This window comes from Macrotis lagotis, chromosome 2, assembly GCF_037893015.1.
Source record: "Macrotis lagotis isolate mMagLag1 chromosome 2, bilby.v1.9.chrom.fasta, whole genome shotgun sequence".
Lineage (NCBI taxonomy): Eukaryota > Metazoa > Chordata > Mammalia > Peramelemorphia > Peramelidae > Macrotis > Macrotis lagotis.
The window spans coordinates 323124184-323146296 of record NC_133659.1 but is presented as its reverse complement, the minus strand read 5'-3'; the positions used below and the strand labels follow the sequence as shown (position 1 = coordinate 323146296).

At 40.7% G+C, this 22113-nt stretch overlaps 1 long non-coding RNA gene across 1 annotated transcript in view; it reads right to left on the bottom strand.

Moving 5' to 3' along the window:
- Positions 1-22113, bottom strand: part of LOC141515304 (uncharacterized) — an 89183-nt gene that overhangs the window by 66455 nt on the left and 615 nt on the right. Inside the window, exon 2 of the long non-coding RNA XR_012476295.1 lies at positions 18611-18755. This is a non-coding gene — a long non-coding RNA (uncharacterized LOC141515304). The remainder of the gene's footprint in view (positions 1-18610; positions 18756-22113) is intronic.

The following is a 22113-nucleotide window of genomic DNA, read 5'->3' as shown; positions in this document are numbered from 1 at the left end:
TTAACTTGTTTGCCATTTCCTTTTTTCAATTAAGGCAAATTACTCAAGTTTATTTGCCAAGACAACCCTCTAACTCACAAGGTCATGAAGAGTCAGACACTGACTGGAATGACTAAACTACAAATTCACAGGGGCTAGGAATAGGAACAGGACCCAGGATTTCACTTGCATAAGGAACTAATGGATGAAGAAACCCTTTCCTTCCACTTATGCGGGATGGTCCTGTCCAAAGCTGCCATTTATAGAGATGCTGGAAACAATGAAAGAATGAGTGACTTTCCTGGGGTTTTGGAGCTACTGTGGAGGCAAAAGGAAGACCTGAGTTCTTCCTGGATCTCTTTGTCTATATAACATGCTATAACTATAACATGCTGGACACTACAAAGGCCAAGGTCAGTTGTCCTGGCTTTTTAATGACTTCTCAAGGAGAGACAGTGAGGCTGATGACTTTGCACAGCCCTACCTCATTTAAATCCAATTCAGGGGCAAAGTTAAGACATCACTCTCCCAATGTCATTGGTCCTCTTTGAAAACGAAGGGAGGACCAGACAAAATGCTTTTTAACAAATGGGTCCCTGAGGCTCCAGACCCCTTGACAGTCTGGTCACCCTTCTTTGCACCTGCTCCAGTTTAGAAATGCCCAACCCTGAGTTTAGAGACAAGAATATGATCTAAATGGAAAATAGAAAAATAAAGAATGCCCCATTTAAAAATACTTTATGAAGTTCCCTAGCAAACAGAAAATTTGTCATTTTGGACAACCTTGTATTTTTTGCCTTGTAGGAAAAAAATTATAAGTTTAAGTTGACCAGATTCAACTTTATTTAAATTTTAAATTTAAATTTAAATTTAAATTTAAAATTTAAATTGTAATTTTATTCAGATTTCACTTTATGTAGAATTTAAGAATGATACTCTAATTTAGGTTTTGTCCTCCATCTTGCACGTGGCTTACCTGGACAGCACCTCTCAGAACACCCAGATATTCACAAACTGGGCTTCATGGGTTCCATGGTAATTGGCAAACAGATCATGAAGAGGTGGATGCCCAACTCAGAGGAGTGTCATCCTTCTTCAGAGTGCATTTAACCTGCCCTTTTGGCTCCTGTAGCCTGGGTTGGGGCAGGATGTGCGTGGGGGGAAGGACAGTTTTGTTGGCCCCTTGGCATACTGGAAACAGCCGATGATACTATGTACAGTGCCATCATGGCCTTGATGCCCAGGGGCCTCTAGTCTAGTGAATCCTTTTATTTTTAAACTAAGACCCAAAGTGCCACCTTCCATACAGTCTCTGCAGGGCTACTGGAAAAACCCTTTACTTAAGACCACCCAAATTCTCCATTGTCTACTCCTGGTCAATATGTTATCAATCCATAGTCAATTATGTCTCAGATGTTTCCCATTTAACCTGCCCTTTTGGCTCCTGTAGCCTGGGTGGGGCAGGAAGTAGGGGACAGCTTTGTTGGCCCCTTGGTATGCTGGAAACTGATGCCCAGATAATGATACTACACAGCTCCTTTATGATCTCGGTGCCCAGGGGCCTCTGGTCTAGAGAATTCTTTCCTTTTTAAACTAGACCCAAAGTGTCACCATTCACACAAACTCTGTCTGTACAGGGCCACTGGAAAAAATCCTTTACTTAGACCAGGGCTATCCAACCTTAGGTTAACTTAAGCTGAATTAAAATAAAACAATTAATTTGCAGTCTTACCTTAGTTAGGTTTAGCAAGTGCTACAAAAGGTTATAGCGCTTTCAATTTCTTAGAAAGTGGGGGAACACATATCATTAATACAATAGGCGAAGGCACAAAGTATGAAAGCAAACACAAAAACAATAAAGCAACAACACAAAAGTATTAAAGGTAAGGGGCATACTAACTACTCTGCAGTGTATAGACAGAATGCATCCCACAGATAGGCTGAAAATTCCATGTAATATGTTCTGTTCATAATACTGCTTAAAAACACCAAAGAAAATTGACAACAATGAGATTATTTATTAGATGAAATTAAAAAATCTAACATACATTCCATTCAATTTATTATTTCATTTTTTCACTCATGAAAATTAAAACTCACAGGTGGGCTGCATAAAATTGCCCTGTGGACCACATGCGACTCACAGGCTATATTTTGGACAGCCCTGACTTAGGCCACTTAAACTCTCCACTGTCTACTCTGGGTCCACATGTGATCAACCATAGTCATTTATGTCCCAGATGCTTCCCACTTTTTGGCATCTCCCCCAAATCTTTTGAGATTCAGAGAAGTTTGTCTCTTTTTCCATATCCTTTCTTCTAACCAACCAGATCAGGTTATACATATGTCCAGGGGGGGCTGTATCCTTAATAAAATATTCAAAACAGAGTCAAAGAACAGAATTTATACCTCCTTCCTGTGATTTTTAGTATAGTGGCTGGGACTCAAGCTTTGTCACGTGGCCTTTGTCACACCAGGTGTCCTCAAGCTTTAGTTCTCACTTGCTATCAGGTAGTTACCATTGACATCAATGACAATAAACTAAGGGAGAAGATGGAAGAAGGATCTGGTTGGTAAGAAATGCTTCTTTCCCCCAGTACTTTCCCCGAAGCTGTGCTATGAGTAACTTGAAGAAAGTTTCCCTTGAACTTGGTGGCAAGTCCCCACTGATCATATTCAGTGACGTGAATTCGATAAACCTATGTGAGAATGGTAAGAGGAAACCAGTCCTATTCAACATGCTGTCTAAGCTGCCTCTTCATTGATTACATTTCAAGGGCTTAACGTGACATGAGATTTCCACTGGGTGAGGGAAGCAGACCCTTTTACAAAGTCCATTCTTGTAAGATTTCCACAAATATTTTCCAATCTGAGTATATAGTTCGTCCTTGCTAAACTTGCATATAGATCTGTGTAGCATTGGGACTTGGAAGCAATCAGTACAGTAGTTAATTTACCCACAGGGAGCATTTCTGTAGACACTTATTGATTATTGTTTTCCTGGGGAGAAGGCACTAGAATTGAATTAGCAAGGTGTGCTCTCCACCTGCATAGAAATAGGCTTGGTTCCTATGCCCAAAGGACAACAAAAAATGTGCATACCCTTTGATCCAGCAATACCACTACTGGGTACTGAAGAGATGATGAAAAAGGGTAAAAACATTACTTGTACAAAAATATTCATAGCAGCCCTGTTTGTAGTGACAAAGAATTGGAAATCAAGTAAATATCCTTCAATTGGGGAATGGCTTAGCTAACTGTGGTATATGTATGTCATGGAACACTACTGTTCTATTAGAAACCAGGAGGGATGGGAATTGAGGGAAGCCTGGAGGGATTTGCATGAACTGTTGCTGAGCGAGATGAGCAGAACCAGAAAAACACTGTCCACCCTAACAGCCACATTGGGGTGATGATCAACCTTGATGGACACACTCATTTCATCAGTGCAACAGTCAGGGACAATTTTGGGCTGTCTGCAATGGAGAGTGCCATTTGTATCCAGAGAAAGAATTGTGGAGTTTAAACAAAGACCAAGGACTATTAACTTTCATTTAGGAAAAAAACCCGATACCTTATTGTCTGATCTTGCTATCTCTTATACTTTGTTTCTTCCTTAAGGATATTATTTCTCTCTCATCACACTCAGTTTGGATCAGTGTATACCATGGAAACAATGTAAAGACTGGCAAATTGCCTTCAGTGGGGGGTGGGATGAGGGAAGTAAGATTAGGGGAAAAAATGTAAAACTCAAAATAAATAAAATCTTTAAGACAAAAAAAAAGAAATAGGCTTGGTTCCTTAGAAAGAGAGGTGAGGTAAGGCTTGATAGGTCTGCTGAAGCAGAGATCATGAACTAGACCTCTCCTTAGCCCTGGGAGAGTCTTGACAGTTCTCCACAATTCCAGCCCCAAGTAAATCAGTTAAATGTGCCAATGTATCATTGACTTAGTTTATTGACTGGCCAATATTGCTGAAAGATTGTGTCCCTGATTAAGGAAGTCTTTACAGTTGAGGAAGATTGAATGTGAATTTAATTGGGACCAAAACTACCCATTTATACACAATGTTGATAGGTATGTATACGTATTGGAGAAGTAAAGGATTGCAAAAGATGACAGGGGTGAAAAGTTTGTCACCTTGTCACATTTTGCTCACAGAAAAGTATTTTTAAGTTCTATCACAGTGCAAATGTTCACTAAATAAACAACCACCCTTGGAATTACTTGTGATTAATGAATGTAAGATCATTATAGGAAATATAACTCTGAATTAAGAAGGTTCCTATATTGTGTGGTCTTTGCTGATCATTGGAGATCTAAAATTGAAATGAATTAGGGGACAAGAATGAACAATGTACCTCCAGATATTTTCTTTCTAGGAAGTCTAGAAGTCTAGGAAGACTCCCTGCAGAAAGTATACTGGAAACTAGATTTTTAACACCTGGGTGAGGCCTTGAGGTCCACCATATTTGGAAATCTTGCCATTCCAGGCAATTTTTATCTTAAACATAATATTGGATATCGGCTTGAAATCAGCATCAGAATTTTCCCCACTTTTTCTTTCTAAACTTACATGGCTCAGAAGTCACCAAGCCATTAACATAATTTGTTTCACTATGAATCTTAATATTTCAGAGATTCATATTTCATTCAAATGAGGGCCTCCATGGATGCAAAACTCAACCTCTCCAACCTTTAATAAATGGTTATCTGAATTTATAGTTATGAAAAGAAATACTAGAAGTATTAATGAGAAAAGAGGGGAAAAGAAGGAAGGGAAATGTAATTCTAAATATAACTCATGGGCCAGAGAATGAATAAATGTAGTTTCTAAGCTCAATCTAATTCATAGCTAACCTAATAATTGTGGTGTAAGCAGAGAACATTTACCAGATGCTCCCATATAACTTAAAGGAAGCATCCTTAGTTTTTAAAAGGTCTTTCTTTTTTTTCAAAGGGCATGGGAGCTGTGTATTTCAACAAGGGAGAGAACTGTATTGCAGCAGGCCAGTTATTTGTAGAAGAATCCATTCATGATCATGATGAATTTGTAGCATGAATGGTGAGACATTCTAAATGATCTCTGAATTCAACAGAAACGTTATTAGCCAGGTTAACCTTACCTAGAATATCAATCATTCTTGGCACTGCATGGTTTTGAGTTCTTTTGACACCTTGGTTATCCTCCTCTGGATATACTCCATTACATTAATGCTAACTTTAAAAAATGGTATCCAGATTTTTAAAAAAATCCAAGCTATGGTCTGACTAAGACAGAGCACAACTGAACCACCATGTTCCTCCTCCCAGGAAACAGATTTCTAATATTAAACTTGTGATCATGCCAGGGCTTGTTTTGTTTTGTTTGGCAGCCATATCTTTGAGCTTGTCATTTGTTAAAACTTCTATGTTCTTTTTAACCAAATACTCCCAGGTCAGTAACACAAGTGGTTCTGAACAATAAAGTAGCGATTGGAAAATATTTTTTTAAGTAAAACAACTTTATTCTACATTGATGTTGGGACAATAAGATCCATAGAAGGAAATGATGATGTCAGCTATGTGTCATATAAAGACATAAAGGCAGTCAAGGTGGTATGGCATAGATTGAATGCTAGGCCTGGAGTTAGGAAGAGCTGAATTCAAATCTGGTCTCACATGCTTACTAGCTAGGCAACCCTTCTATAAAATAAGGATAACATTAAATAGCAATTACCTTCTAGAATTGTTGTGAGGATGAAATAACATAATTATAAAGAGCTTAACATACTAAAGTGAGCACTACACAAATGTTAACTAAGATTATTATTTTAGATTTTCAATGTAGAGGTATATGCCAGGGTTAAAAATACTTCCCCTATAACTTGGTAGAAATGCACAACAATTCATTCATTTTAAAGGACTGAAGTTCAGATATGATCACCATTTCCAAGGGTCAGCTGGATGCCCTGCCACAATGTCTTGTCACCCCCTAACACACACTGTGTTCAAAAGTCTGCCCCAACCTGCTAACGAATCACCAATCTTCCAGTGCTCTCTTTTCCATTACTTCCTACATCCAACCAGTTTTCCGAGTCCTGGTTGACCCAGTCTCTTCAGTCTCTCCTGAATCTGCATTCTCCTCTGAACTCCTACTGCTACTAGTCTAGTTCAAGTCTTCATTACTTCTCTTCTGGACTCTGATAACTTTCTGATGGGCTAAACAACAGAGATAGAGAAACCAATTTCAGTCCTGTCTGACTCTTTGTGACCCTATTAGGGGTTTTTTAGGCAAAGAACCTGGAGTGGTTTGACCTTTCCTTCTCCAGCCTATCTTACAGATAAGGAAACAGAGGCAAACTGGGTGAAATGACTTGGCCAGGGTCACACAGCCAGGAGGTGTCTGGGGCTGAATTTGAATTCGGCTTTTCCTGGTTCCAGACCCGATGCTCTCTGCACTACTGCACCACCTCACTGTGTTTCTCTATTTTTAAATCCTCTTTTCTACCACTGCTCTATTTCTCCTGCTCTAAAAACCTTCAGGGAACTTTCCATGACTTACTGAGTAAGATGCATACTCCATAACCAGACATTCAAAATTCTCCATAAATTGGACCTTGTCGACGAACATTCCTGTCTTGTCCCATTCTCCTGCTTCTTCTCTATTCCACATTTCAGTCAAACTCAATTATAAACCTTTCCATGAATTCAATCTGCCCTTTGCCATTGCTGTTCTTTTGGGTAGGTGCATCTCCTGCTTAGAAAAAGCTTCCTATTTAAATGTTACCCTTCCTCCAAAACCCAGCTCACATGTGACCTCTGCTCTGAACCTCTTTGCCTTATGAGCCTTCCATTAAGTAACCTCTCCCTTCTTCAAATAGTCCCTCTTTCAAAAAGACATCTTGAGGACTTCTGGCCAAGATGGCAGTGAGAAGACAGGCACAGTTCTAAAATCTACTGATCTTTCCCTATCTATGATATGAAAGAAACCTCTTAACAGAAATCTGATACACAAAACCTAGAAAGAAAAGTCAGAAGAAGGAACATCTACCTTAGGTTTTGTCTTCCTCAGTCGTGGGTGAGTCTGGGCACAGAGGGCAGAACAGCAGTGGATCAATCTGATTAGTGGTGGGGTTGGAGCCCAGGAGCCTGAGGGCCCAAGAGCCAGATCTGCTTGATCAGTGGCTGGGCTAGAATGTGGTGGGCTTGGGAGCAGAGTTATTGGTGTTGGTGCTGACCATCTGGAGCTTGCCGACAGGGCTGGGGGAAGAGTTCTGGTGCAGGGGAACTGCTGCCATCATTCCTGGGCTCCTCTGGTCTGAGGAACTCCCAGTTCACACCTCCATTACAGCTGAAGCCTCTTCCCAGAACAAACACAATTACAGGCTACTTCTGCCCAGGCCCAGGTGTGTGCCAGAAGCACCTCAGCTGATAATAAGGAGAGGGATGACCTCACCCCAGGGTAAAGCCCACTATTGGTTGAAGACAAAAATTATTTAATAACTTCAATCACTCCCTCCAGGCCAAGGGAGAAGGCCTCAATCAAGGTCACAGACACTCCAGAGAAAGCAACCAGCACCCCCCACTGGCCAGCTGGAGATATTGCACTCAGTGAGTAAAGCCTCTAGGCATCCCAACACCAACCCTCTGTGAACCAGCCCCTCCCCAACTCAACGTCTTAGCAAAATGAAGAAATGTCAGCAGAAAGGTGGATCCATAGAAAAATTATTGGAAGGAAAAGACCCTAACTCAGAGAGACCTAGAACCTCTGAGGAGAATGGGATCTGGTTTCCAGCACAGAAAGACTTCCTTGAAGAAATAAGGAAGAAGTTTAGAAATCGATTGGAAAATTTGGGAAAAGAAACCCAAAAGAAGATTAATACCTTGCAACAAGAAAACAAATCATTGGAAAATACAAGTGGACAAATACAAAATGGGAATAATTCTCTCAAACCCTCAATTGGTCAAATGGAAAGATCTTTCAAAAAATAGAAAAGAAGTTGCAAAGGATAAATGAAGAAAACTCCTCTCAAAAAAAGAATGGAGTCTGCAGAAACTAATAACTTCATGAGACAGCAAGAGTCTATTAAACAAAACCAAAAAATAGAAGAAAATGTAAAATACCTCATCAGCAAAACCATTGACCTCAAGAATAGATTGAGAAGGGGCAACCTCAGAATTATTGGACTTCCTGAAAACATTGAAGAGAAAAGAACTTGGACTTAATATTACAGGATCTAGTGATGGAAAATTCCCCTGAGATCATGGAACCAGGGCAAAGTAGTTATCAAAAGAATACATCGATCCCCTCTGGAAAAAGATCCTAAAATGAAAACCCCAAGGATTGTTGTGGCCAAATTCCAGAACTCAGATAAAAGAGAAAATCCTGCAAGCAGCCATAAAGAAACAATTTAAATACCAAGGAGCCACAGTAAGGATTATGCAGGACCTGGCTGTATCAACATTAAGGGACAGAAGGGCCTGTAAGGAGATATTCCAAAGAGCAAGGGAACTTGGAATGTAGCCAAGAATCCATTATAGCACAAAGCTGAGCCCTCTTTTTCAGGGAAAACAATAGACATTTAACAAAATGGAAGAATTCCAAAAATTCCTGATGAACAGAGCAGAGCTAAATAGAAAATTTGGACATCAAACAGGAGGTTCAAGAGACACATGAAAAGGTTAAAAAAAAGAGGGGGGGTAAAGAAAAAAACTGCTATCCAATAAGATGAAACTGGCTATATCCCAGCATGAGAAAAAGATTCTCATAACTCTTGAGAATTGTAACTCTAACAGAGAGAATATACCTAACCAGAAGTGATGGACACTCATGACTTGTCCATGAGACTGCTATCCAGTGGGAGAAAGACTTTAATAACTCTCAAGAATTGTAATTCTATTAGATAGAATATACTTAGCTAGAAGTGATAGATACTCAGAATTTTCTATGACTCAGAATGATTTAAAAATGCCTCCTCCTTAAAAAGGGGGACAGGAAGGAGACAAAAGGAGGGAGGGATTGAATGGGGTAAATCTCATTACATTAAGAGGTACAAAGACCTAGGGTAATAGAGGGGAAGAAGGGATGAGATGAGAAACACTTGAATCTTTTTCTCATCAGACTTGGCTTAAAGTTAACTTATACACATACTCAGTTAACTTAAAAATATCTTGCCTTTCAAGTATTAAAAGGAGAAAAGTCGGAGGTGGAGACAGAGAAGGGGAGAAAAAAGGGGAACTAACAGAAGGAAGGGAAGGGAAAAGGGGAAAAGGGGAAGGGGAAAGAAAAGGGAGGGGGTGATATAGAACGGCAAACACACTGAAGGGGGTGGTATTCAGAAACAAAATATTGGGGGAATATGGATATAGGGGGGAGAAAGGGGGGAAAATACAAAAAGAGGGAAGATAGCATGGAGGGCAATAAAGAAATAGTAATCATAACCTTGAATGTGAATGGGATGAACTCTCCCTTGAAACATAAGCAAATAGCAGAGTGGATTAAAAACCAGAATCCTACAATATGTGGCTTACAAGAAACTCATTTGAAGCAGAAAGGTACATATAGAGTAAAGGTAAAAGGGTGGAGCAAAATATATTTTACTTCAGCTGAAGTGAAAAAAGCAGAGTTAGCAATCCTTATCTCAGACAAAGCAGCTGCAAAAATAGTGTTAAAAGAGATAAGGAAGAAAACTATATCCTCCTAAAAGGTACCATAGACAATAACGTGATTTCAATACTGAATATATATGCACCCTATGGGACAGCATCCAAATTCTTAGAGAAGCTGAAAGAACTACAGGAAGACATAGACAGCAAAACACTACTAGTGGGAGACCTCAACCTCTTGCTCTCAGAGCTAGATAAATCAAATCATAAAATAAACATGAAAGAAGATAAGGAAGTAAAGAGATTGTTAGAAGAACTAGATATGATAGACTTATGGAAGAAATTGAATGGGGATAGAAAGGAATATACCTTTTTCTCTGCAGTAAATGGAACTTATACAAAAACTGACCATGTACTAGGACATAAAAACCTAATGATCAACTGCAGAAAGGCAGAAATAGTGAATACATCTTTCTCAGATCACAATGCAAATAAAAATCATATGCAATACTGGGTCAGGGAGATATAGACCCAGAACTAATTGGAAACTGAATAACTTCATTTAAAGAATGAGTGGATCAGGGGTGACTAGGTGGCACAGTGGATAAAGCACTGGCCCTGGAGTCAGGAGTACCTGGGTTCAAATCCTGTCTCAGACATTTAATAATTACCTAGCCGTGTGGCCTTGGGCAAGCCAATTAATCCCATTTGCCTTGCCAAAAAACCTAAAAAGAATGAGTGGATCAAACAACAAATTATAGAAAGAATTAATTATTTTATCCTAGATAATGACAATAATTAAACAAATACCAAAATTTATGGGATTCACTCAAAGTGGCTGTTAGGGGATATATTATAATCTTTAAATGCTTACATGAATAAGAGAAAGAAGTCAATGAACTAAATACACAACTAAAAAAAATTAGAGAAAGAACAAATTAGAAGTCTCCAATTAAATACCAAATTAGAAATTCTAAAAATTAAAGGAGAAATTAATAAACGCAAAAGCAAAAAAACTGTTGAATTAATAAATAAAAGCAAGAGTTGGTTTTATGAAAAAAAAATCATATTGATAACCCCCTGGTCAATTTGATTTAAAAAAAAGAAAGAAGAAAACTAAATTGCTAGTATCATAAATGAGAAAGATGAACTCACCACCAATGAGGAGGAAATTAAAGTAATACTTCGTAATTATTTTGCCCAACTCTATGCCAATAAATTTGACAATCTAAGTGAAATGGATGAATACTTACAAAAATATAAGGTGCCCAGGTTAAATGAAGAGGACATTAAATACCTAAACAACCTTATCTCAGAAAAAAAAATTCAACAAGCCATCATTGAACTCCCTAAGAAAAAATCTCCAGGGCCTGATGGATTCACAAGTGAATTCTACCAAATATTTAAAGAACAATTGGTTCTAATTCCATAACTAAAAAAAATTAGAGAAAGAACAAATTAGAAGTCTCCAATTAAATACCAAATTAGAAATTCTAAAAATTAAAGGAGAAATTAATAAACGCAAAAGCAAAAAAAACTGTTGAATTAATAAATAAAAGCAAGAGTTGGTTTTATGAAAAAAAAAACAATCATACTGATAACCCCCTGGTCAATTTGATTTAAAAAAAAAGAAAGAAGAAAACTAAATTGCTAGTATCATAAATGAGAAAGATGAACTCACCACCAATGAGGAGGAAATTAAAGTAATAATTCGTAATTATTTTGCCCAACTCTATGCCAAATTATAGACCTATCTCCCTGATGAATATAAATGCAAAAATTTTAAACAAAATCTTAGCAAAACGATTACAAGTTATCACCGGGATAATACATTATGATCAAGTAGGATTTATCCCAGGAATGCAGGGTTGGTTCAATATTAGGAAAACTGTTAGTATACTCAATTATATCAACAACAAACCTATCAGAAATTATATGATCATATCAATAGATGCTGAAAAAGCTTTTGACAAAATATAGCACCCATTCCTACTAAAAACACTACAGAGTATAGGAATAAATGGACTGTTCTTTAGAATAATAGGCAGTATCTATCTGAAACCATCAACAAGCATTATATTCAATGGGGAGAGGCTAGAGGCATTCCCAATAAGATCAGGGGTGAAACAAGGATGCCCATTATCACCACTACTATTTAATATCATATTAGAAATGCTAGCTTCAGCAATTAGAGAAGAAAAAGAAATTGAAGGAATTAAAATTGGGAAAGGAAGAGACAAAACTCTCACTCTTTGCAGATGACATGATGTGTGGCCTTGGGCAAGCCACCTGGAGAATCCCAAGAAATCATCCAAAAAACTACTAGAAACAATTAGCAATTTTAGCGAAGTTGCAGGATATAAAATAAACCCTCATAAATCCTCAACTTTTCTATATATGACTAGCAAGATACAGCAGGAAGAGCTAGAAAGAGAAATCCCAAAGTAACCTCAGACAATATAAAATACCTGGCCAAGACAGACTCAGAATCTTTTTGAAAACAATTATAAAACACTTCTCACACAAATTAAATCAGATTTAAATAACTGGGAAAATATCAACTGCCATGGAAAGGTAGAGCTAATATAACAAAAATGACAATTCTACCAAAATTAAACTACTTGCTTAGTGCCCTACCAATTAAAATGCCAAAAAATTACTTTAATGAGTTAGAAAAAGTGGTAAGTAAATTCATATGGAGAAATAAAAAGTCAAGAATTTCCAGGGATGTAATGGAAAAAAAAGTGCAAAAGAAGGGGGCTTAGCCTTACCTGACCTAAAATTATATTACAAAGCATCAGTCATCAAAACTGTCGGTATTGGCTAAGAAATAGAGTGGTGGACCAGTGGAACAGACTGGGTGCAATAGCAGGAAACAATTATAGTAATCTGCTATTTGATAAACCCAAAGAGTCCAGCTATTGGGATAAAAACTCTCTCTTCGATAAAAACTGCTGGGAAAATTGGAAGTTAGTATGGAAGAAACTTAGATTAGACCAACACCTAACAACCTATACTAAGATAAGATCCAAATGGGTATAGGATTTAGACATAAAAAGCAATACTATAAGCAAACTAGAAGATCAAGGACTAGTTTACCTGTCAGATCTATGGAAAGGGGAGCAGTTTATGACTAAGGAAGAGATGGAGAACATCACTAAAAACAAACTAGATGATTTTGATTACATTAGATTAAAAAGCGTTTGTAACCACTGTAACCAAGATCAAAAGAAATGTAGTAAACTGGGAAACAATCTTTACAACTAATGTTTCACGGCTCCCTACTCTCTCCTGTTATTAATAATCAACTAGGCTGCATAGTAGTTAGAGCACCAGCCCTGGAGTCAAGAGAACCTGAGTTCAAATCCAGCCTCAGAGATACCTAGCTGTGTGGCCTTGGGCAAGTCACTCAACCTCATTGCTTAAAATAAATAAATGAATAATTTTTTAAAAAAACAGAGATGGGGCGGCTAGTGGATAAAGCACTGGCCTTGGAGTCAGGAGTACCTGAGTTCAAATCCGGTCTCAGACACTTAATAATTACCTAGTTGTATGGCCTTGGGCAAGCCACTTAACCCCATTTGCCTTATAAAAACCTAAAAAAAAAACACGAAAAAAAAAAAAGAGATGCTCCACTCCAGTTAAGTTTTTGGCATGTACAAAGATAACAATTGTTTTCCTATACAACATCTTGAAATCTATCCACAAGGCCCTTAGACTTATTGCAACAGCCCCTACTTTTCCTTTCTCACCAAGTCTGGAGCCTAATTTATTGTCTTTCCCCAACACACTAGCTTCCCAGTTCATCAACCAGTTTCAAAACCTATACCTTCATTCTACCTGAGCCACAATCCAGGATGGACATACCCTTAATCTCACCATTGCCAAGAACTACTCTTACTTCCACAATCCATATCTCCTTCCCTAAACCATATCTCGCTATGATAAATAGTCAACAAAAACGAAGTAGTCCTGTCTTCATCCACAGGAGAACATAAGCTCCCTGAAGGCAGGAGTATTTTTCCCCCCTTTTTATCTCCAGGACTTAGCATACACAGTACACAGCAAATTGTCAAATGTGGATCATGTGGAACCTTCCATTGATATAAGGGATTTCCTAATGCTTTTTCAAGCTGATTTTCTCTCATTTAAATGATATTTAGTTGGACTTACTAACATTGTTTAGGCTATCATTGTTTCCTCTTGTAGTGAGTAGGTATACTCTGGCCCACTCTCAGAGCCTAGGTTCCAGAGCCCCCATCAATTGGGGTCTCTCTCATAGTCAAGACTGATGACTAGGGCCCCAATTCTATTTCTCCATTTAATATCAGGTAGCTTTTACAAAGGGAGATTTCAAAGTTCTGACAAACAATTCCCCCAATATTTCTGGGACATTCTCTTTTGTATAGCACTTTGGAGGAGCACTTATAAAATTTAGTTCAGTTCCTACAAAGCACTAATTTCATCAAGTTCACATCCAAAGTAGCATTGCTGCCAAATGAGCTTCTGGTGGCACAGGATGCCAAGATCCTCTTTGCTTTCCAGGGAAGAGATGCTGTAATATTTGACTCCTAGACTCCTGTGGCATCTTCTCCTGACCTTTAAAAACTCACACATTTGGAGATTTTATTCCTGTCACCAGATTCCATGAGCAAGGGGATCACCCATATCCCTCCCCCCAGAAATATATGAGGCAAATAACAAATTGATGGACCTTTTTGAATGCATCTGAGACCAATCAGAGACCCTCTCCTCACCATCTCCCACATGGGCTCCTCAGTCTTTACAAGTCACTTCCTTTCTTGTCATCTCAATATTCCAGAAGTGAGTTCCCCAGGATCGTCTGCATGGAGAGGTGACAACAGCAGATCCAGTTGGTGGGATCTACATTTGAGCCAGACACACACAATGCTATTATTCCAAATATGCAGGCTCCTTTTGCCTTAAGAGAGTCTAATCAAAACTTGGCTTTGGAGAAGGTGGAGAAGGATAATACTTACATATCACTACTGTTGCAATGCCTAGAATTTATAAATTTCCTCCCTTTTCTTAAATGAGATGAGAAGAAATTAGGACAAATTGCTCCCCTCCACCCATTAGTGTCAGGAACTAAGTTTTTCCTCGCCTGTACTTTAGAGATTTAGGGAAAGCCAATGTCAGAGTAGGATCTCCTGGCCCCAAAATTCTACAAATGAATCAGAATCCAGAAGAATGAGCCACTCTTAAGACACATTTTTATGACAAACCAAAGAGAAATGAAGGAGAGTTTTCTGAAAAGATACAGTGCTGGCCTGAGAGTTGGGAAAACACAAGTTCAAATCCTGTCTCAAACACTAGGTGTGTGACCTTGGGCATGTCACTTAACCTTTGCCTCAATTTCTTCATCTGTAAAAGGGAGGGGTTGTGAAGATCGATTCCACCAGGACCACCTTGCCTCCTACATAGGCTCAGAAATATACCTGTAGACAGTAATCTTATTTGGAGGGGAAAAAACCCACTGGGGAATTTTAGCAAATTGTTCAGACTGAGTTGGCAATGCAAGACAGACAGGGGAAAAGTTACTGTGCTCTTAAGTGAGGGGTTACAAAATGCTTCTTACTTACAACCCTAGACAAGCAACTAGTGAAAGTATACCAGCTTGAACCAAGGTCCCAATGGTCCCAATGTACTCTACCGTCAGGCCCCAGACCCCAGCTAGAGAATCAATTTCTGAAGGTTCCAGATTCAGAGTTGGATGGGCCATTTAGTCCTTTTATCAGTGAGAAAATAGTCTAAGAGAGGTGACTTGTCCACAGGTACCCTACTTATAAGTATCCCTGGAGCCAGGATTCATCTTGTAGGAAGAATAGTAACAAGATGGTCAGGGAAGGCTTCAGAGTGGGAGGAGTCCATGAGCTAATTTTGTGAAGTCAAACATTCTGATGAGCAGAGAGGAAAACTGAATGTACCCCAGGTCAAGGAAACTACTGAAATAAAATGCATGGTGGCTGGGGACTCCATGGATTTTCAAGTTCAGGCAATAGCTCCTAGTCTATTAGGAAGTAGGATGAAATAACGCTAGAAATATTTCTGGGATCCAGATTGTGGAGGATTGGAAATATCAGTCTAAAGTTTTTATTTTATCACAGATTCTTAACCTATATCACAGACTCCTCAAAAATGTTTTTAAAAGCATAAAATGCATAACATTACAATGGAAATCTATTATACTGAAACAGTTTTCAAAATATTTTAAAAACAAGTTCAGGAACCCCAGGACTTTCTGGAGGCACTAGGGAGCCATGGAAGATTTTTGAGTAGGAAAGTGACACTATCCCACGTGCCTCAGGAAGACAGATAACTATTTTAAGAAAGACAGACAGGAGGCAGGGAATCCAACCAGGAGGCTCAACACAGGTCAATATAGGGAGGAACAAGAATCTGCATTAGGAGGTGGTCTTGATAGAGGAGATGAATGTAGGATCAAGATAGGTTGAGAAGGGAGAATCCTCCAGCCTTGTCAAGAATCTAGGTATGAGGGAGAGAAGCTGAGGATGACTTGGAGGTTAGAAAGTTGGGGTGATTGAAGGATGACTGAATGTCCATCCAATCTGGAACACAACATCATGGAGCCTATTCTGAAGGATGGAAGAAGGAGTAGGGCCTATAGTCTGTCATGCCACCTTGCCATATCTTAGCTTCCTCAGCTGTAAAATAAGACAGCTGGACTAGATTACCTCTCAGGTTCCTTCCAGCTCTATATCAGTTATTCTAGATGGAAACAAAAACTCAACCAGGTTTTTTATCTTAAGAGCATTTATTTAGGGTCCTTTGTTTCCTCACCAGGCCATAGGGGCTAGAAAAGTTGATTTTTACACGACTCTAGTGGACTATATACATATGGATATAAATATACACAACATATATGGAAGCAGGGCAGATGTCCCATGAAATGGACACTAGTCAGTCACACTGATGATCCCTGAAGTAGAGAGCAGTAGGGTCCCCCAAATATAGCTCACTGATCCCCTTCCTGGACATCCCAAACTCCCCCAGAAGGGTCAGTATCAAATGAAAACAAAACAAAAAATTGAGGGCTATCATTCTAGAGATGTTTTTATTTGAAGAGTTTCTTTGTAAGTGCAAAGAACTAGAAACCAACCTGCCCCAAAGTTGATGAGAAGTCTTACAAACAAGGCATCTCCCTGCAAAGGAATATCACCCTGTCTGACAAGGGGAAGGACACAAGGGATTACAAAGATGTCTGCCAAGGCTGACATGAGATAATGCCAAGCCAAGAAAGGAGTGTACATACTGATGACTAGAGAAAAAGAGGCTACTGACAAATAGCTAACACAAACAAATGTACCAACACCACAAACTGGATCAGAAAGAGCTTAAGCCACAAGCCGTCGGAACTCCCAGTGGCAGAAGTCACATTTTTGTAGAGTCAATAAATGTGTTTTATGTAGAAATTTGCTTCAATCCAACATCTTATAACACAGACATCAGCACTTGGTCTCACCTCATACAAACCAAGGTTTCAGCAAGAAGCTTCAAAGGGCACTGGCAGGCACAAGGCTTCTGGTCATGCCCGCAGGTTGCAGAGGAAGAAGCCAACATAGAGAACCCAGGGTCATAGACCTTGTCATGGGGAGGGAGGGGGGATATTTGAATCTAGGTCTTCCTATCTACAAACAAGCAATCCTAGGACATCTCAGCCTCTTTAAATCAGAGGTCCCAACACCAACACAACAACAAATCTTCATACTTCAGTCATAGAGGAGCTTCCAAAGTCATCCAGCACAATGGTCTTGCTTCACAAAAACCAAAGCACCTCCTCAAGTATTCTTACCATTTCGATGACTTTTTCCAGGGAAGACATTTTCAATATTAAACAGGCCTAGGGGCTCCACTGCCATTTCCTCTCTTAGTTTTTTGGTAACCTACTCCATGTGAGGTAGGAAGTTCTCCACACTTTCTAAACCCAGAGGAGGAAAAGGTGGCATATGGTTCTATGTGTACTAAATGAATGCTAACTTGCTCCAACCTCACAAATTTAAATCCTGACCCTCTGATAGTTCTTCAAGTTGAAAGAGATCATAAAATATTCTATTATTAAAAATCTAACTTTATTCTCAATTTTAAGTGTGGAATTCTAAGCACCTCCTATGAACTAAGGTCAAGATACAAAGACACATCAAACAGCCCCCTTTTGCCTTCAAGAAGTTTATATTCTATTAGGAAATAAAAATTTGTCAAACAACAAGAGACGTACAAAGTATGTACAATGTGGTAAGTGAAGTTTCCTCTAAAGATCCATCAAGACAATTATCAATTATTTATTTAAATTTGAAGTAAAAATAAGGATAAATTTATTCTCTGAAGCTCCAAACACTACAAGCCAGAATGAGCTTGGAGTAAAACATGTTTGAGAAAAAAAGAAAATCAGATCTGCTTTGAAGAGTGGGATAGGGAAGGGGCTGTTTGGCTCAACACAGGGGTAAGCTGGTGAAAGACAGCCTATAAGTGTACATGAAGTCTTGCTTTTAAGGCTTAAGAAACATTCATTATGAGTGTGCCAGTATGCATGGATGGGGGTGATAGGACATGGAAATGGGGGTATTAATGTTCAGGTCTATGAGTATGCCTCTGGTTGGACTTTTATTGTGGGGGGAGATCCCCGTGAGGCAGACAGAAGTCAGGAAAAGCTGTGAAACGAGACTAAACTCAGAGATACCTTATTGGACTGACCCCTCCACAATGAAACTCATCCTTAGAATCCCATCACATTCAATTTTCCTCTAGTCTACTCCGTCACACAGTGTATTCCATTTGGCTAGTTTGAATTTTTTAATTTGTAATAATTAAAATGAATTTGTGGAAACAAAGTAGGTGCCAAAAGACTGAGGGATGACTGGTCAAGTTATGGTATGATAGGACTGGAATCTGACTGCACTGGAAGAAATGGCAAATATGAAAATACAGAAAAATGTTGAAAGTTTTGTAGGAGCTCAAACAGAACACCAATACATACAAGGACAATGACTTTTAAACACACATACCCAGAGCTGAAGGTGGTGGAATTAAGCTTGGCCACAACACAGAGGTGAGAAAATCTGGCCCCTTCTTCCCTCTTTGTAGAGGTGGTGAACTAGGGAAATGGAACACTGCATACCAACAGGCTCCCTTGATGTGTTCAGTGGTTCCCTGGAAAGAGATATATATTTGGAAATGAAGGTGGCATACAAACTATCAATTAATTCATAGTAATGAAATGGGTACTTATCAGTTGGGGAATGGCTGAACGATTTGTAAATATATCAATGCAGAGGCGGCTAGGTGGCACAGTGGATAAAGCACAGGCCCTGGAGTCAGGAGTACCTGGGTTCAAATCTGGTCTCAGATATTTAATAATTACCTAGGGCCTGACAACCTGGTGCAGAGAAATAAGGTGAACCTGAGAAACAGGATGCCTCTGCACTTGTTTACACATAGTAAATAAAACTGAAACTCTGTGGGATTATGCCATGATGAATGGTGAGCCTAGAAAAAGAGAAGAAATGCCCTGGCCACCTTTCCATGGAGATGTGGGCAACTAAGGGGACAAAATGTAGCTACCATGTCAGCAAGCTCTTAATGTTGTTGCTACCAGAAACGTGGGAAGAGTACTAATCTGAAAATGACTAACATAAAAAGAAAAATCATTACTAAAACTACAAGGTAATATTTTAATGTTTATTAATATATTAAATCAGGAGGAAATGTGAATAGGATGTAATTATTACTTAAACTTAGAAATCATTGTTTTTAAGAAATCACATTTTAAAGACAACTGTCAAATAGTTTGAACTGGTGAATTTTTCTATACCATTTGTTTACCTGAATTCTATTACTTAGCTTAGAGTACAACATATTGAAAAAAAAAAAATCAGATCTGCTTTGGAGAGTGGGATGGGAAAGGGGCTGTTTGGCTCAATACAGGGGTAAGTTGGTGAAAGACAGCCTATAAGTGTACATGAAGTCTTGCTTTTAAGGCTTAAGAAACATTCATTATGAGTGTGCCAGTATGCATGGATGGGGGTGATAGGACATGGAAATGGGAGTATTAATGTTCAGGTCTATGAGTATGTTTCTGGTTGGATTTGGGGGGGGTGAATGGGGATGTTGAATATGGTCTATTAATGCTGAACAAGGAAAAAGAGACTTCCTAGAATCCTGACTATAATACCTTCATTCTATTAAAACCCTACTCTGCTGCACTGTTGGTCACGTGTATGGAAAATTCAATGTTATAGGGAGAAGGACTCTTTGAAGGCAATAACAAAAAATGTACAAAAAATTGAGTCCTCAGGTCACAATAGTCTAAGTTGCCCCATCACTGTCCCCTTCTGTCATCTGCCTCAGATACAACCAGAAGATGTGAAACAAATATATTACTTATCAACAAGGCAAAGGTTTTGGGCTGCCCGTTCCAGAAGAACAAACACTCCAACACCTTCTTCCCACTACAAAAACAAACCACCCCCATTTGTATCTCCCCACAGTGCCTTGCATCTACTTTGAAAATACCTGGGGCGAGGGGTGGCTAAGTGATGCAGTGGATAGACCATAGGCCTTAGTTCAAATCCAACCTCAGATACTTAATAATTACCTAGTTGTGTGACCTTGGGCAAGTCACTTAACCCTGTTCCCTTACAAAAACAAAACCAAACAAAAAATATGGGCAGTAATTTTTTTTTTCCTAGAAAGAGGAGATTTTGGGACTTCCAAAGGTAGTTTGACAGGAACCCAGTGATTTCCAATTCACTTCTTCAGTGTGTCTTGCCTCCCCTTGCGGAAGGGAAGCTCCTAGAAGGCAGCACAGCCATTTTCTTAGCTTTGGTTCTCAGAGACTAAGCCCAGGGCCCTGTCCCAGAATGGACCTAGAACATTCTTCAACCCAATCCAAGGGAGACCCAGAAGCTCCAACCATAAGGTCCTTTAAGAAATCATCTGGGTCAAGGCTTTATTAGGGCAGGGACCCCCCCCCCCTTTGGCAGTCAGCCTGGAGAAGCATTGTGGACTCCTCAAAATCACTGTTTAAGTGTATCAAATAAAAAATGTAGGATTGTAAAGGAAACCAATCATGTTGAAATAGTTTTCCTTTTTTTTTAAAGTTTTTGCAAGGCAATGGAGTTAAGTGACTTGCCCAAGGCCACATGGTGATCTATCCCCTGGTCACCTAGCTGCCCCTCCATTTTTTTTTTGTTTGTTTGCTTTAGGTTTTTGCAAGGCAAATGGAGTTAAGCGGCTTACCCAAGGCCACACAGTGAGGTAATTATTAAGCGTCTGAGACTGGATTTGAACTCAGGTCCTCCCCCATTGTTTTTTTAAAAGATCAAGGACCCCAGGCCTGCTCCAGTCCCTTCTGCCATTCCAACACCAACGAATGGCATCACTCCTCACTTTAGAAGAAGGTTCAGCTTAAAGAGCATAATGGAGGCAGCAAAGCAAGATGCCCTCCTGCTGCTCCTCTCCCGACTCCCAGGGCTCAGGCCCCAGCTCCTGCCTCGAGAGCCCAAGGGCAGCGCATCCCAGATCCCTGCAGGAGTGGGGTCCTCAGCGGCCTGGCCCACAGTGCCAGGGGAAGGGGAGGGGAACCCCTTCGTGCTGAGCCCTCCTCTGCCAGCCCCCCGCCTTTCCAAATCCAGGTCCCACCGTTAGAGTTGGACCCTTGAGAACAGCGGGGCACGCACTGGTCCAGGGCCGAGACTTGGGGGGCAAGCACTGGTGCAGGCCCGGGACTTGGGGGGCACGCACTGGTCCAGGGCCGAGACTTGGGGGGCACACACTGGTCCAGGCCCGGGACTTGGGGGGCACGCACTGGTGCAGGGCCGGGACTTGGAGGGCACACACTGGTGCAGGGCCGGGACTTGGGGGGCACGCACTGGTGCAGGGCCGGGACTTGGGGGGCACGCACTGGTGCAGGCCCGGGACTTGGGGGGCACGCACTGGTCCAGGCCCTTGGGGGGCAAGCACTGGTGCAGGGCCGGGACTTGGGGGGCACACACTGGTCCAGGCCCTTGGGGGGCACGCACTGGTGCAGGGCCGGGACTTGGGGGGCACGCACTGGTCCAGGCCCTTGGGGGGCACGCACTGGTGCAGGGCCGGGACTTGGGGGGCACGCACTGGTGCAGGGCCGGGACTTGGGGGGCACACACTGGTCCAGGCCCTTGGGGGGCACGCACTGGTGCTGAGGGCCGGGACTTGGGGGGCACGCACTGGTGCAGGGCCGGGACTTGGGGGGCACACACTGGTCCAGGCCCTTGGGGGGCACGCACTGGTGCGGCCCGGGACTTGGGGGGCACGCACTGGTGCAGGCCCGGGACTTGGGGGGCACGCACTGGTCCAGGCCCGGGACTTGGGGGGCACGCACTGGTGCAGGCCCGGGACTTGGGGGCACGCACTGGTGCAGGCCCTTGGGGGGCACGCACTGGTGCAGGGCCGGGACTTGGGGGGCACGCACTGGTGCAGGGCCGGGACTTGGGGGGCACGCACTGGTGCAGGGCCGGGACTTGGGGGGCAC